Source organism: Lathyrus oleraceus, chromosome 2 (genome assembly GCF_024323335.1).
Source record: "Lathyrus oleraceus cultivar Zhongwan6 chromosome 2, CAAS_Psat_ZW6_1.0, whole genome shotgun sequence".
NCBI lineage: Eukaryota > Viridiplantae > Streptophyta > Magnoliopsida > Fabales > Fabaceae > Lathyrus > Lathyrus oleraceus.
This window is the reverse complement of record NC_066580.1, coordinates 48,374,885-48,391,279: the sequence shown is the minus strand read 5'-3', so window position 1 is coordinate 48,391,279 and position 16,395 is coordinate 48,374,885. Positions and strand designations below refer to the sequence as shown.

Genomic DNA, 16,395 nt, shown 5'->3' with positions numbered 1-16,395 from the left:
CGGATGGGCTTATACCTTTCAGGTCAGAGATATTATATCCTAAGGCTGAGGGATATCTTCGTAAAACGTCTAAAAGTTGGTTTGTTTCCTCTTGGCTCAAGGTAGCACTGACTATGACTGGACGGTTCATCTCTTCATCGAGGAACTCATACCTCAGGTTCTTAGGCAGTTCCTTAAGTTCTAAGGTTGGTTTCTTAGGGCATGGCATAGGATCTGGGGTAAGGGATAAACATTCGTAAAGGTTATCATCGATGTAGGGTTTCTTAAAGTCATCATCTTCCATTATAAGAGTTGATGGTAACTTAATTGTTTTTATAATTTCTTCTTGTTCTAATTCTCTAACACATTCATCAATGATATCTAAGGCATAACACGCGTCTCCCATCACAGGTGCCATAAGAAATTTCGAAAGTATAAATTCTATTTTCTCGTCACCTACCTCAAAGGTTAACTTTCCTCTCTTGACATCTATTATGGCTCCTGCAGTCGATAAGAATGGTCTACCTAGAAGGATTGGTATATCATTGTCCTCTTTGATGTCCATGACAACAAAATCAGTAGGGATAAATAACAGACCTATCCTAACAGGGACATCTTCTAAGATGCCTATCAGATACTTAACAGATCTATCGGCTAACTGAAGCGACATCTTAGTGGGCTGTAATTCTCCTAAGTTTAACCTCTCACAAACTGCTAAAGGCATTAAGCTCACACTAGCTCCTAAGTCTAGAAAAGCTTTTTCGATGACATGACTTCCCAAAAGACAAGGAATGGAGAAATTTCCAGGATCTTCATCTTTTTTGGCTAGTTTATTCTCGGAAATAGCATTACATTCCAAAGGCTTCAGATCGTCTAGTCTACGTTTGTTGGTAAGGATGTCTTTGAGAAACTTTGCATAAGAAGGTATTTGGGTGATGGCTTCTTTGAAAGGGATTTCTACGTGAAGTTTTTCTATAACTTTAATAAATTTTTGATACTGGTTATTGATCTGGGTTTGTTTGAGTCTTTGCGGTTACGGTATAGGTGGTTTATATGGCGGGGGTGGTACGTAAGTTTTATCTTTAGGTTCTTCTCCTTTTTCTCGACCTTCCTGGTTTTCAGATTCCTCTGGTTCCTTTACTTCGTCCGTGGGTTTGGTATATTCCTTAGAAGTTTCGAGTTCACTCAATCTTGGGTTTGGTGGCTCATCATAAGCGTTCCCACTTCGTAGGGTAATGGCATTGGCTTGTCCTCTCGGATTTTGTTGAGGTTGTCCAGGGAACTGTCCTCCAGGTATGGTCTAAGGGGCTTGGTTTAAAGCAACCTGAGAGATCTGGGTTTCAAGCATCTTGGTATGAGTAACTATTTGGTCAACCTTGGTTCCTAACTAGGTAATCAATTCGTTAACATGAATGTTTTGGTTCATGAACTCCTTGTTTTGTTGGGTTTGAGCAGTGATAAAATTTTCCATAATTTTCTCAAGGCTCGACTTTGGTGGCACAGGTTGCATAGGTTGATTTGATCTAGGGGCTTGATAACTAGGTTGTCTCGGAGGTGCATTATTTTGAATAGGGTTATTGTTTTTATAGGAGAAGTTCGGGTGATTCCTCCATCCAGGGTTATAGGTATTCGAATATGGGTTCCCTTGGGTGTAGTTCACTTGCTCAGAGTGGGTTTCGTTTAATAGACTGCATTCTGCAGATTGGTGTCCTTTGGTTCCACATATCTCACAATCCGACGAAAGTGCAGCTGCAGTATTCGGGTTTATGCACATATGCTCGACCTTAAGGGCTAACGCGTCCATTTTAGCTTGCATCATGTCTATAGAGCTTAGTTCATGCACTCCTCCTTGGGCTTCCTTCTTCTCAACTGTCGCTCGTTCGACTCCCCATGATTGATGGTTTTGAGCCATATCTTCGATGAGGGCACTAACTTCAGGATAAGGTTTATTCATCAGTGCACCACCCGCGACAGCGTCGATGGTCATCTTAGTGTTATAGTGAAGTCCATTATAGAAGGTTTGAATGATTAACCAATTTTCTAAACCATGATGTGTGCATGCTCTTAACAACTCTTTATATCTCTCCCAAGCTTCGAACAACGATTCTCCTTGGTTTTGGGTAAATCTAGTTATATGGTTTCGAAGAACGGCGGTCTTACTTGGGGGAAAGTATCTAGCAAGGAAAACTCTTCTAAGGTTATCCCAAGTCGTAATGGAATTGGGTGGAAGGGAATCTAACCAAGATAAGGCTTTATCTCTGAGGGAAAAAGGGAATAATCTTAAACGGATTGCCTCAGGAGAAGCTCCATTGGTTTTAAAAGTGTCTGCTAATTGGAGAAATATTTTTAAATGTTGGTTTGGGTTCTCTGTAGCGAAACCTGCGAATTGTCTCTGTTGCACTAGCTGCAACAGGGAGGGTTTAAGTTCAAAATTATTAGCTGGGATGGTTGGGTTTACTATACTAGAACTAGGTTCTTCGTTGGATGGTTGAGCGAAATCCTTAAGAGGTATTTGGTTTTGATCTTCGGCCATAGCTCTCTTAATTCTATTAAATAATAAACGTGCGCGAGCGTAACGTTCAGGTTCTGCCAGAGGATATACTAAGCTTAAACTTCCGGTGCTGCGAGTTCTTCGCATTGACCGGCGGGAAATAGCCTAAGTCTAAACGATATAACAACAAGGAAATGAAATTTGACGAAATTGGTCCCCGGCAACGGCGCCAAAAACTCGATGCGTGCTTTTCGCAAGTATACGAATGCGTCAGAGTAATATAAAAGATTGTCGAATCCACAGAGACCAAGTGTCAATCTATCATTATCTATTGTTATGGTGTTTATCAAAGGCAATCAAAATAGGTGTTTTTAGAGTGTGCAATGAAAAGTAAAGTATTGAATAAAGTTCAATTAATAAAGACATGGTCGAATGTAATTCACGTAATCAATTAATAATCCAAGTACTTGCTAATAGAGCTACTTATGGGCAATGTTTCCTACTTTGAAAAGAACCAATTTAACAGGAACTGTCACTTTCGCGTATTCAGAACCGAGTTGTACTCCCTAATCAAACCCTCTTATTGTCACTTATAAAAAGGCGTGCATTGTGTTATAGTAGTAAACCTATTTTTAAGAAATATAGTATCTTGACTAAGTTGAAAAGTATTTTAACCTGGATTTCTTAACCAAAAGAGGTTCTCACGAACCAGACTCTAAACTTATAAACGCGTCCGAAAATAGTTTTAAAATCTCTTTTCTTCTTAAGTTAAAAACTCCTAATGAACTAAACAAAGCGCTTTCGCTGTTTTTGAAATAGTTAAAAACAATTAAGTTGAAAAAGACGTTGGACGGCTTTCGATCTTACCCAACGGAATTGAAGTGCGGGAAAACTTAAGTTGAAAGTCAAAATAGCCCTTAAGTGTTTCTGTGAATAATTGTACGGATTATAGGTTCAATTACGATCCTTACATTCTAACCTTATAAATTTAGTTAGACATGGTAAAGTAAAAGTGCATTAATTTAAATAAAAGTAGTGCGAGTGCGGAAAATAAACAAAAGTAGTGTGAGTGCGGAAAATAAACAAAAGTAGTGCGAGTGCGGAAAATAAACAAAAGTAAAGCGAGTGCGGGAAAATAAATAAAGTAAAGCGAGTGCGGGAAATAAATAAAGTAAAGCGAGTGCGGGAAATTAAATAAAGTAAAGCGAGTGCGGGAAATTAAATAAAGTAAAGCGAGTGCGGGAAATAAATAAAGTAAAGCGAGTGCGGGAAATAAATAAAGTAAAGCGAGTGCGGGAAATAAATAAAGTAAAGCGAGTGCGGGAAATAAATAAAGTAAAGCGAGTGTGGGAAATAAATAAAGTAAAGGCGAAGTAATAAAAACCTGCTCCAATCGGAGGGTTGAATAAAATGCAAACCGGAAATGAAAATGGCGGCAGGGTTAACTTCCTTCCAAAGTGCTTCAAACTCGATTACAGACTTGATTACACAATTGTGGTAACACCCCAATGGGAGGCGATTACCACTTTAAAATACTGAATATATGCCTAAGTGAAACAAAGTTTGCTCTAAGTTTGCCTCTGCTCTAAGTTTGGATCATTGAATAAGTGATTTCGAGTCTCTATTTATAGGAGAGTAAAATGATGGAAATGACAAGGATGCCCTTCAACTTGAAAATGGGAGGGAAAACTTTTCCTCTTGTGGCGCCCGCCACAAGGCCAATCTGAGGCGCCTTAGTGGAAGTAGTGGGGAACGTGGTAGTTGAGGGAAGTTGAGCTGGGACACGTCATGGCAGGGTCTATGGCGCCAGCCACAGTGGGAGCCACAAGTACAAAATGCTGAATTTTAGGGTTTTTAGCTCTTTTTCACTCCTTTTCTCGATCGGGGCTCCGATTAAAGTAAAAACCTGAAAACAAAGAGAAATATAGTAATAACACAATAAAATGACAATAAAACTACTAAAATGCATGCGAAATCGGAGTCGAAAATACAGTGAATTTCAGTGTTATCAATGATCGTCAAGGCTTTTTATGGTTCGCGCAAGACAGTGATTGGTGAAGTGGACCTTCCGGTGAAGATAGGTCCGGGTGACTTCAAGATTACTTTTCAAGTAATGGATATCTACCCGACCTACAATTGTCTGTTGGGAAGGCAATGGTTCCACGAGGCAGGAGCTGTTACCTCCATGTTGCATCAGAAGCTCAAGTTTGTTAAGAATGAGAAGTTAGTCATTGTTGGCGGGGAGAAGGCGCTGCTAGTCATCCACCTATCATATTTCTATTATGTTGAAGCTGAGGATGAGGTTGGAACTCCGTTCCAAGCCTTGTCTATTGCTATTGAAAAGAGAGTTGGGGCACCCATGTCCTCATTTAAAGATGCAAGGAAGATTGTTGAAGATGGGAACATTGATTAGTGGGGGCAGATGGTAGAGGTCTCCAATAACAAGAACATATCCGGTCTGGGTTTTCAGCAAGGTTCGCCAACTGCTAGATCAGAAGATGTGCGACTCAGTTTCTGTAGAGGAGGGTTCATTCATGGAAATGAACAACACTTAGCTGTTGTGCTAGAGGATGACGAAGAGGAAGACTGCACCAATTTTGTGACGCATGAAAAGGCTTGTAACAATTGAAATGCCGTTGATATTCCTGTTATTATGCATCGATCTAAGTAATTGCTTTTATTTGTTTTTGAAAATCTTTCTCATATGCCTAAGGGAGAAGTGAACATTGTTTGGGCATTTCAAATTGATCATTAATAAAATATAAATCTATTCATCCACATCTATGATGTTTTGTTTTTGCTTTTTGCTTTATTCTGAAAATGGTAATCACAAAAACATAAATAAATAACAACAATTGTCCATCTGCATAATATTTGGTCACAATTCACTTCTCTAAAATCAAAAAATTAAATCATTATGCAGGTTGGTTTCTAACCCCATTGAATACAATAATCCTTCTCCTACTCCAAATTTTGACTTCCCTGTGTTTGAGGCTGAGGAGGAAAGTGATGAAGAAGTGAGTGACGAATTGTCTCTTCTTCTTGAGCATGAAGGAAAAGCCATATAACCATTCGAAGAGCTGATTGAGTTAGTCAACTTGAGTTCCGAAGATGATGTGAAGGAAGTCAAGATTGGGTCTCGACTGTGTCCAGATGTTAAGAAGGGTTTGATTGATCTTCTTCGAGAATATTCAGATGTGTTTTCTTGGTCCTATCAAGACATGCCTGGTTTGGATTCTGAGATAGTGGAGCATAGATTTTCGTTGAAGCCAGAATGCCCGCCAGTCAAGCAGAAGTTTAGAAGAACGTATTCTGATATGGCAGTGAAGATCAAAGAAGAAGTGAAGAAGCAACTTGATGTTGGTTTCCTTGTGACCGTTGAGTATCCGATATGGGTGGACAATATTGTGCATGTTCCGAAGAAGGATGGAAAAGTCCGCATGTGTGTTGATTACATAGATTTGAATAAAGTCAGTCCAAAAGATGATTTCCCTCTGCCATACATTGATATGTTGGTAGAAAATACATCTAAATTCAAAGTCTTTTCATTTATGGATGGATTTTCCGGATATATTCAGATCAAGATGGCACTCGAAGATATGGAGAAGACCAAATTCATTACACCTTGGGGAACATTCTGTTATAGAGTGATGCCTTTAAGTTTGGAGAATGCTTGTGCAACTTACCAAAGAGCAATGACTACTCTTTTTTATGATATGATGCATGTAAGACCCCAATTTTGACCCTAAGATCCCTCATGTAATTTCATCATAAGCATAAGCATTAGGATCATACCTTGGCATCCTCCTTACCCCTCTTTCATTGGGTTTGTTTTGGGAGAGATCACCAAGCACTTTGTGATTATATCATACTTGTATTTTATCATTTCACTAACCAAAATACCAAAAAATATGTCTTTGTATTTTCCTAACTCTTTTGTAGGTAGGGCATGATCTCATTGATTCATCAAGAACACATCTAGGGTTTGAGACCCTCATGAACAAAGAGCACAACCAATAATTGATTCACTAATGGTTATGAACATCATATACGAGTCCCAATGATCTCTACATGTTATATTGATCAAGTTTTCTTCAAGAGTTTGAGGGTGATTTGCCTTGGAAACCCTAGTTTGACTGGGTATCTTGAGTAACTTCTCCAACAAGCTATCTCACCAATTGATCAAACTTCTCAAGGGAAACTTCAAAATTCATAATCTTATGCATATATGATTTACCATGAGCCAAGAAAGTCAAGATAATTGAAGATTAGCAAGTTGGTTGATGGTGGTTGGCCAGATGGATTCATTTGATCAAAACTGGGTCTCCCTAGACCCTATCTCCTACAATTTTCACCATATGAAAATTATTCCAAGAGAAAACTTACTCTAAATGATATTATAAACAACTTTAATGTTGATACCTAGAGCTAGTTTTGCTTGGAAAATCATTTTCTATGTTGAAACATTATAGGTCATTTTGTCTAAACCCTAATTTGAAAGTCAACTTCCCAAGGCCATAACTTGCTCAATTTTTATGATATGGAAGATTTCCAAGTTTAAAAATCAAATTCAATGTGTCTAATTTAACTTTTATGTTTGGAGTGGGAGATAATTCAACTTTTTTGAGCATGTGATATGAGGCTACATTATAGGTCACTTTTGACCTATACCATTGATCAAGTGATTTTTCCAAACTTCAAAAATACATAACTCTATCATTTAAAATCCATATGACATGAAATTAGTGACCATTTTCAAGGTATTTGAGAGATCTACAATTTTTATGAAGACACTTTTCTCATTTGAAGCTCCCATAAAAAGTTAAGCAAGGTGGAATATTGAAACATATGGCTTGACACTTAGAAACATTTTGATATGTAAAAAATTTCCAAACTTCCACCTCAAATTTCTCCAAGTTCCAAGCTCCAAATGAAAAAGTGTTCAACATCAAACTTGTTCCTCTTGATCTTACCTTTCCAAAGAGCTCAAATTCATTCATTTTAGACTTGAAATGCATAGACTGCTTATGGCATAAACATGCTGATATCATTTGGCATGGATCAATCTTCAAGCCTCAATGTACATTTGCCTTGCAATCTAAGCTAACTTCAAAGCATCTGATCTTCAAATTTGGACCTTCAGCTATCATTTCATGGGCCTATGCACGCCCGTGCATCATTGCATCATCATTTGCCAATTTTGGAAAGTGAAAGTGAGTGTGCAATTATCAACCAATTCAGCTATAAATAGAGCTTCAATTGCTCAGAATTGACAACACCATTGCGCCAGCTTTGATCCCCCATTGAAAACCCTCACTTCTCAAAGGATAAACCTGATAAATACGTTTAAATTTGAGCTTGAATCCCCACTGTTTTTGAATTTAATTCTCCAGGAATCCATTGCTTCTAAACCATTCAATCCTCCTCCTGCAAGCAAGTTGAGTGAGTCCAAGCACAAGCAAGATCAAGATCCATCGAGTTCAGACCTCCATTGAAGGTATTTTTCAGAAATTTTAAACTCTTCGATGCTCTCAAATTCTTGCTCAATTCCATTGATTCTTTGGTTGTCTGAAGTCCTACCAATGTAGGCAAGAAGATTGAGTTACTTTGAGGCCAAATCGAAGCAACTCAGTTCATGTACCTCAAATTTCAATTCCATATATCTCCCAATATATTTGGAATTGGAGTGAATGGAGGTCAGATTCGAGCTCAGTGCCATTTTTTTTTCAAGATCATGTCCTTGTTTTTCTTTTTGGTGATGGTTCATGTTGACCAGTCCAGTGAGTGCCACTGGAGAAGATGACCGGAGCTCTGGCTCCGACGATGAGTTGTCTTGCATCTGAACCACAAGATCCATATGTCACGTTTTAATCTTGACCGTTTGTTTTAAATACCAACTGTGCAGCGCAGTTGACTAACATCCATGTGGAACGCGCGCTAGGGACCATCAAATCTGCCACCTCAAATAATGAGGGAAATCTGATGGTCCACGTAATTTAGAATTTCTGAGATTTTATTTTAATTGCATTTTCTTCAATAATTCATATTAAATTTAATATTGATCCAAAAAAATGGGGCTTTCACCAAAAACTTTCAAATATTTTTCTCTTTCATATTCTGAATTAAAATTATTTTTTGAATCATTATTAATATTTTTCATGCATTAATTGATTTTGCATTTGTTTTTAATTGTTTAAAAATATTTTTAAGTGTCCAAAAATTATGAAAATTTTTCTCCAAGGTCCTTTGATCTTGTTTGACCTATGATAAATCTCATGGCCATTTCTTTGGTGTTTTGATGAGATTTTAGGTATTGGACAAAACATATTTGATTTTAATGCATTATTTTATTATTTTTAATTGAATAAATGTCAATTAAATTTTGTTGACCATTTGTATTGACTTGCTTGAGTTTGCTTATTATTGTTGAGCCTTGGTCAAGGTTGATTTGACTTTGTCAAGTTAATATCATTGGATTTAGGGGATTGATGGAATGTACATTCCATCTCCCAAAATGAATGAATGATATTAATTTGGTAAAAGTCTTCCTTTGACCAATTTGTGATCCCATTCATCCCCTTCCCACTTCATCTCATTCCTCTTCTTCATTCATTCATTTCATTTGGCCTATGACATCTCAAAGTCCTAATGCTAGTTGATTGAAAAATTGACATGAGTATGAATGAAATTAGGCAACACCTTTTGCATATTCTTTTTGTGTGTGGTATGTTTCATGAGCATAGTCCATTAGACTATGTCTCTAACATGCATTAACACCAAAATTCTATTGCCCGACCTCAAATAGTTGTGACTTCTATATAAGTCCAATTACGATTGCTTAACATATCACTAAATTTGTGACGTAAAAGGCATAAGCATTCTAGTTAGTGAGATTGTAAGTCTCCCCTCTTTCATGGTATTGTGTGGAAACTTGGCCTTTTTTTCTTCCTTTGGAAGATGTTTTGGTTCAAGGATCCATGCTTGTGATAAGTGGGTTGAGTGTTCTCCAAAGAATGTCTTAAAATGAAACGCAAAACAAAACTAACTTCTAAGCTACTAACTACTAACTACTAACTTCTAACTTCAAACCTTTACTTTAATTCAATTTACTTTTAGCACTTTATTTCATTTGCCATTGTACATATCATTCTAATTGTTTATGTTAATGTAATTTTCACTTTGTCCACTTGGACCATATTGTGTGATATATTTTGTTTGTGTGGTCTTTGACCATTAATGTACATAATAATCATAAAAACCCTAAAAAAAAAACTTTTGAGTGGACTGTTGGTTTGATCTTGAGCAAAAGGACTTAGAATCTAGGCAACCTCCCTAAGCTAAAGGACTTGGCCAATGCCAACTTGTTGAAGAACCAAGTGCTTGCAATTTGAAATTCATCTGATACATCTTTGAAGACCTCTATAAGATTCATATGCAACATTGATCATTGTGAAGCTGTTATTTTGAACCTGTGACTTGTGGAATTCATCTGTTGCATGGGCTATTTTGAAGAAGATCATGGAATGGATAAGCTTGGATGAGGCCATATTTATTTGATGCCTTGCTCTTCAAGATACTATAATTGTGCATTTGTGTGTTGTTTGATTCTAAAAAGTCCAAGGGAATTCTGGGTTTCTATTGACATACTTGTCTATTGGATTGCTACCCATTTGGTCAGATCTTTTCAACTCTAAACTTTTAATTTTTGTACATAGGGTAGTCTCTTCATCTTCTCCCCATTTCTTTGATTTCAAAATCTCTCCCTCCATTTTCAAAATCTTCTTTGTGTGAACTACTTTTGTTCTAAACCTTGACTACTTTTGCAAAAAAGATAGAAACTTTGGCCTTATGCCATTGCATTTTCAAACTTCTTTTCTTAAATCAAATTTGTAAATAAATTTAACCATACTTGACTTAAACTTTCAAAAACCCAAAAAGAACTAAAACATTCAAACCATTTTTAGGCCTTTGTGCCTTTCAAAATTAAATTTTGTTAAAATCAATGCATCCACTTTGAAATTTGTATCACAAACTACGAGGTTTTGATCCCTCATTTTTATGTTGGTACATAGGCACAAGACCGAAGGCCTTATCAAACACAAAAATATAATTAATGAATTCTTTTCTCACCCCCCATTCTATTTGTCTGTGAACATCACTTTGTACAAAATACATATGCATACAAAAAGGGCCCCCTAGGAGTACCTAGGACACTTTGGGTGCTAACACCTTCCCTTTGTGTAACCAACCCCCTTACCTGTGATCTCTGACTTTTATTAGTTTTTATTTGAAAACTTCTTACTTTTTTGGGTTTTGTTCGTACTTTTTCCCTTTTCCCTTGGAAACAATAAAAGCGCGGTGGCGACTCTTGTTAATTGATCTCTAGCTTGTCAATAGCTTGATGATCATGAATTTCCCGCTACAGAAATTAAGTGGCGACTCTGCTGGGGAGTAGTCTCCAGTGGGTTTAGCATACTTTTTGTGTGAATATATTTGTATATATGTGATGTTGGTATATATGTCTGTGTGATATAATCTGCTTGTTGTGCTTGGTGATCTCTGAGTGGTGAGATAAGTTATAACCCGAACTTGAGTGCAATTAAGATAAGAGGATGGTATAGTCATGTTCGACTTGTATGGAGTAGTCCTTAACAAGTTGGCTTGAGATCCATCTGCTCAGTGGAGACTCCTTTGGATTTGGAAATGTCACACAAGTATTTGTGGTTAGGCATTACTATTTCTAATTGGGTCTGAGAAGCTGAGGACCTTAGAACATTTAACCCATCTTGGCCTATTTAGGACGTAGTGCAAAAACTGTTCAAGTGTAGACTTGATAACAGTTGTTACGCGATACTACACTCCCATGAGTTTCGCTTGAGAATATTATGGGTCGATGAGTCAGTCATCTTAACCCGTAATATCCGATAGATGGAATTAAGACTCTGGGAACTTTTTAGAACATGCTCTACAGGTTTTTTATCCTTAGTTCACTCCTTTGGGGTGGTTCTTACCTAGACTCCGTGCTCGTGACTTGCAACAAACCCTTGATTCTTGGTTGATCCAATCAAGTCTTGTCAATATCAATGGAACTTGGGTGTTGATAAGGTGTAAACCATAATCCACCAAAATGGATGATTGATCTTGACAATGACTTGATTCATCCCTTGACCTTTGTTTTCCTTGTCTGTGATCCCTTATTTGTGATTGTTGCATTCATGCATTCATACGCATCATAACATTCATCAGATGAAAATTTCAAGGAACTAAGGTATTATTTGCAAATATTTTCAGACCATGGATTGTGGACGAAGGAACACTAAGAAGTACAGTTTCAGATGTCCTGACTTGAAAGAGTTAAGGAAGATATCATCTTTTGTATTAGATCCCTTGGACTTCAAACAACGTCGTGGGAAGCTTCTGTCTAATTTGTCAGCTGATGTAGTGGAAGGACTCTTGAGTGTATTGGTGCAGTTCTATGATCCTCCCTACCATTGTTTCACTTTCCCAAATTTTCATCTTGTGCCTACCTTGGAGGAATATTCTCATCTTTTGGGGATACCTGTTTCTAGTAGAGTGCCTTTTAGTGGATTGGAGGAGATTCCCCCATCTAGTATTATTGCTGAAGCTCTTCACTTGAAAAAGTCTGAGATAGAGGCTCATTGGGTGAAGAAAGGAGGGTTATTTTGGTTGCCATTTGTTTTCCTCATCAAGGAAGCTACCACTTTTGCTCAAGTTGGTAGTGTGGATGTTTTTGAAGCTATCTTTGTGTTTCTCATCTATGGATTAACTTTGTTCCCTAACATTGACGGTTTTGTTGATGTTAACGCCATTAGACTTTTCTTGATTGGGAATCCTGTGCCTACTTTGTTGGGTGATATATATTTATCTTTGCATCTAAGGAATTCTAAAGGCGGTGGAATGATTGTATGTTGCATTCCTCTTCTATACAAGTGGTTTATTTCACACTTGCCTAAGACGCCTGCTTTTGTGGAGAACAAACAATGTCTAAGGTGGTCTCAGAGACTTATGTCTCTCACTAATGATGATATAGTTTGGTATGATCCTTCTTTAAGCATTTTGGAGATTGTTGATAGTTGTGGTGAATTCTCTAATGTGCCTCTCATTGGCATACAAGGAGGAATTAACTACAACCCTGCTTTGGCTCGTCGTCAACTTGGGTTCCCCTTGAGAGACAAACCTAATAACATGTTGTTAGAAGGTCTTTTCTATCAAGAGGGTAAAGATCCCCAACATTTGAAGCAGAAGATTGTGCATGCTTGGCATAATATGCATAGGAAAGGAAGATCCAAGCTTGGTCCGTGCAATTGTGTAGCTTTGGAAGCTTACACTCTTTGGGTGAAGAAGAGAGCTTTGGAGTTGAAGATACCTTATCCTTGTGAAAGACCTATGTCTATGGTTGTGGTTGACCCATTAACACTCCCTAACTAAGATGTAGAGGAGTTAGAAGACACGCTCTCCAAGATGAAGCAAGAGAAGGATATGTAGGAATAACGTTTCCATGCTTTGAGCAAGAAGCATGAGGAGTTGTAATTGGAGTCTAAGGACAAAGATGCACTGATTGAGCTACTTGAAGATCGGGTGACAAAGAGACATAGAGAGCCAGAGGTTTCATCTTCTAGCATGCCTCAGCCTTCCGTTGCTTGGAAGAAGATTGTTGACCAGCTTGTTCTCGAGAAGACTCAGATGAAGGCTTCTTTTGAGACCGAGATCCGTCACATTCAAAGGAAATACGCGCCTTCAGCCAGATCTTCCGACATTGTTGTTAGGGATCCTTAGGATGACTAGTCTCCTTTCCTCTTGTATCTTTTTATTTTGGTTTCTGAAATTGTACTCAGTGTAATCCTTCCAATTTATATAAATAAAAAGATATTTTTGGTCATATCAAATTGTTGTAATTACCATTCAAATATTATATATTTGCAAATGATATAGTAAGTTCCTTTGAAAAATAAAAATAATCAAGCATTGCATTTCATGCATCATTTGCATAAGCAGGTTTTTGCCAGGTGTCTGATTGATGTTCTTATATGCTTTAGCCAAGCTGACTCACCGGTACAACACCAGGGCCAATCATCAGAAAATCATGGAATATCTAGAGCAAGAGAACAAAGAGCTGAAGGACGAGATCGCCCGACTGACTGCCATGATGGAGTCACTTTCTGCTGCACAAAGTCAAGCTTCTCCAACACCTGCAACTCATCCCACGAGGACTGTTATCTCATAAGTGGTTACCTCTACTGTGCCTGCTGCTGCCGCCCACTTCGCGCTGAACTTGCCTGCCGGATTCTCGTGGGGAATGCTGCCCAAATTTGTGCTAGAGGGCTTTGTGTCTACCTTTGCTTCTATGCCGACATCTAGCCCGATCATGTCTGTGCCACCTCTCGTTGTGCACACCTTACCTCGCGTAGAGGACACCATTTATCATTCCGATTCGTCTGGGGGTCCGGATGTTTATGAGAAGATGGATGAAATGAAAGACCAATTTCTTGAGTTGCGCAAGGAATTGAAAACGCTGAGAGGTCTAGATCTGTTTGGGAAGAGTGCTGCTGAATTGTGCTTGGTACCCAATGTTAAAATCCCGATGAAATTCAAAGTGCCTGACTTTGAAAAATATAAAGGGAACTCTTGTCTGCTCAGTCATCTTGTGATGTATGCCCGTAAGACGTCAACTCAGACAGATAACGACCAATTTCTTCTTCACTTCTTCCAGGATAGCCTTACTGGTGCTGCACTCCGTTGGTATATGGGGTTGGATAGTGCAAGCATCCGCACTTTCAATGACTTGGGAGAGGCTTTTGTGAAGCAATACAAGTACAATATGGATATGTCACCGGATAGGGACCAACTGAGGTCCATGTCTCAGAAAGATAAAGAGATATTCAAGGAGTACGCGCAAAGATGAAGGTGTCGCACCTCGAAAAATGCGATCCCTCACGATGGACGCGGAAAAATATTGTTCAAAACAGAGTTGCCACCGAACTTTATTCATTCCAATGAAGGAATAGGAAAATCTCGAGAAAAACTTTAAGAAAATGGAATAATGGTCGTCGCAACCATATTCGGGTTCGGGAGTCGATTACACAAGGGGAAGGTATTAGCACCCCTCACGTCCGTTGTACTCAACGAGAACCTTTTAGTCCAATTTGCTATTTGAATGTTAGTTAACTGTTATTCGCTTTCTTCGAGTAATTAGAATTGATAATAGATATGGATGAAGACCTCAGAAAAGGGAAAAGGGAGTTTTTTATTAGTGTGCTCGCGAAGATACAACAATCTCCTGCTTACGTATCCTTATGGTGCAATAAGGAAATCAGAGCATTCGTAGTTCAGACACTACGAATAATTGGTGTGTTTTGTTTGATGAACGACTGAGTAGGTCGGCATTCTAACAGCTAAACGTTGGCTTGTCTACTCTCGATGGAGGCTCTAGCACTAGTTTGTTGCACGCATTAGAAAGGATTTACAGTGTTCTTTTTGAAAAGATTTTCTGTCACGCGGGGGGTGACAAGTTGAATTGATGTGTTTGATGTTTTTGGTTTGGTTTCGATCGCGCGGGGGCAAGAAGTTAGTTTGATTTGTTTGATATGTTTTGAAGAACGACGGAATATTGAGCAATGTGGTGCACACCAATCGTCCAATTCTTTCGAGGAATAATAAGGCGACCGCCTTCTACTCCCTTTTTCGTTCGAATTATTTTAAAAGTTTGTTTGTGGATGTTGAATGTACACGGTAGTGAGGCGTGCGCCTCCTACTTACTTATTCAAAGAATAAAGAGGCGTGCGCCACTTATTCCTTTATCCAAGTTTAATTAAAATGTATTAGTCGGAAGTTGATGATTTGTGTAGGCAAGCTCTAATTATTCAAATAATCGAGAGATGGTGAGGCGAACGCCTCCCATCTTTTATCATCCGAAATTTATAAAGGACGTGTTTTTAGATGTTATATTTGATTTTCAAAAAATAGTTCGAATTTTGAATTGGTAGGTTTTGATCGAAAGTTGATTATTTGAGCAACGTGGCGTGCGCCACTCGTTCGAATAATCAAAGAATGGTGAGGCGAACGCCTCCCACTCTCTTCAATTGAAGTGTAAGTTATAAAGTTTATTTTGTGAAATTATGTTTGATCTAAGAGATGATTTTAATTTATTCGATTGCGTTTTAATTTGACGGTGAGAATTCGATCAATATGGCGTACGCCAATTATTCGAATTAATCGAAAGACGGTGATGCGAACGCCTCCCATCCTTTTATTATCGGAAACTTAGAATTAAAAGGATTTAGAATATGTAGTTGATTTAGAAGACGTGATTTGAAATATTATGGTTTGATGTTTTAATCGGGCGAAAAGAATTAGAGCAATATGGCGTACGCCAATCGCTCGAGTAATTGAGAAATAGTGAAGCGAACGCTTCCTATATTCTTTTTCATCCCAAGTTTAAATGGTTTAAATTTCGTACGATTAATGTTTTGATTGGACGATGAGGATTCAAGCAATATGGCGAACGCCAATTATTCAAATACTCGAGAGATAGTGAAGCGTACACTTACTATACCCCTTTTCATCCAAAGCTCTAGATTCGTAAAAATAGCATTTTTAAGAATTATAGTTGATTTGGAAAAATAATTTGAAATCAAATTTGGGAGAATTGATCGGGTTGGAAAATAACACTTGACTTTGAATCAAGGTTTCTGTCTTATTGAAACGGTTTGCCCAAATATATTATCGCTTGTTAATTAGTTTCAAAGGTGATTACAAAAGCATAATTAGGTAATAGATGCAATGGATGGCAATATAGAGTTAAATAACTAAACAATCAAATGGATATTATCCATTAATTATAAATTTTAATACATCATTTAATTTATGGTATTAATAATGATTAACGGGATTAATTAGCTCGATCA

At 37.9% G+C, this 16,395-nt stretch overlaps 1 non-coding gene across 1 annotated transcript; it reads left to right on the top strand.

Moving 5' to 3' along the window:
• Positions 1-2,021: 2,021 nt before the first annotated feature.
• Positions 2,022-2,128, top strand: LOC127124097 (small nucleolar RNA R71). The gene has a single exon (XR_007803734.1). It is a non-coding gene; the product is annotated as a small nucleolar RNA R71 (small nucleolar RNA).
• The last annotated feature ends 14,267 nt before the right edge of the window (positions 2,129-16,395 follow it).